The sequence below is a fragment of the Belonocnema kinseyi genome, chromosome 2, assembly GCF_010883055.1.
Source record: "Belonocnema kinseyi isolate 2016_QV_RU_SX_M_011 chromosome 2, B_treatae_v1, whole genome shotgun sequence".
NCBI classification, from domain to species: domain Eukaryota; kingdom Metazoa; phylum Arthropoda; class Insecta; order Hymenoptera; family Cynipidae; genus Belonocnema; species Belonocnema kinseyi.
Genome location: NC_046658.1, coordinates 14,263,081 through 14,263,441, shown reverse-complemented (window position 1 = coordinate 14,263,441; position 361 = coordinate 14,263,081). Strand labels below are relative to the sequence as shown.

Here is a 361-nt window from a genome sequence, read left to right as displayed (position 1 = left end):
AAGTTAGCATTACTGCTTTGAATTCTAAAAACCAAGAAAACTAGAAAAAGGAGCTTCAATAATTATTGGAAATAGTACAGTTAAACATGTAAGCTATATGAACAAAACTAATTTAAACAGCAAGCAAAAAATTTTTAGTTTTATTTTTGCAAGTGAGTTAGATCTCCTTTTTGGCATTGCAATAAGGATTGCGCGAGATTATCAGCCTGACTATTAAAAATGCTAACTAAAAAAGTTCAGTGATATAAATAGAACGTGTAGGCCCCCTCGTAAAAATTGTAAGGAGGTCCGTTTGAAATGAGAAAAGAAGGCCGTTTTATAACATGCGTATCAGTAATACAACTGTCCAGCCTATTATAGT

General features: G+C 32.1%; 1 protein-coding gene across 6 annotated transcripts in view; it reads left to right on the top strand.

Moving 5' to 3' along the window:
- The window catches only part of LOC117183102 (membralin), a 429,991-nt gene that overhangs the window by 91,794 nt on the left and 337,836 nt on the right, over nt 1-361 (top strand). The window lies entirely within an intron of this gene.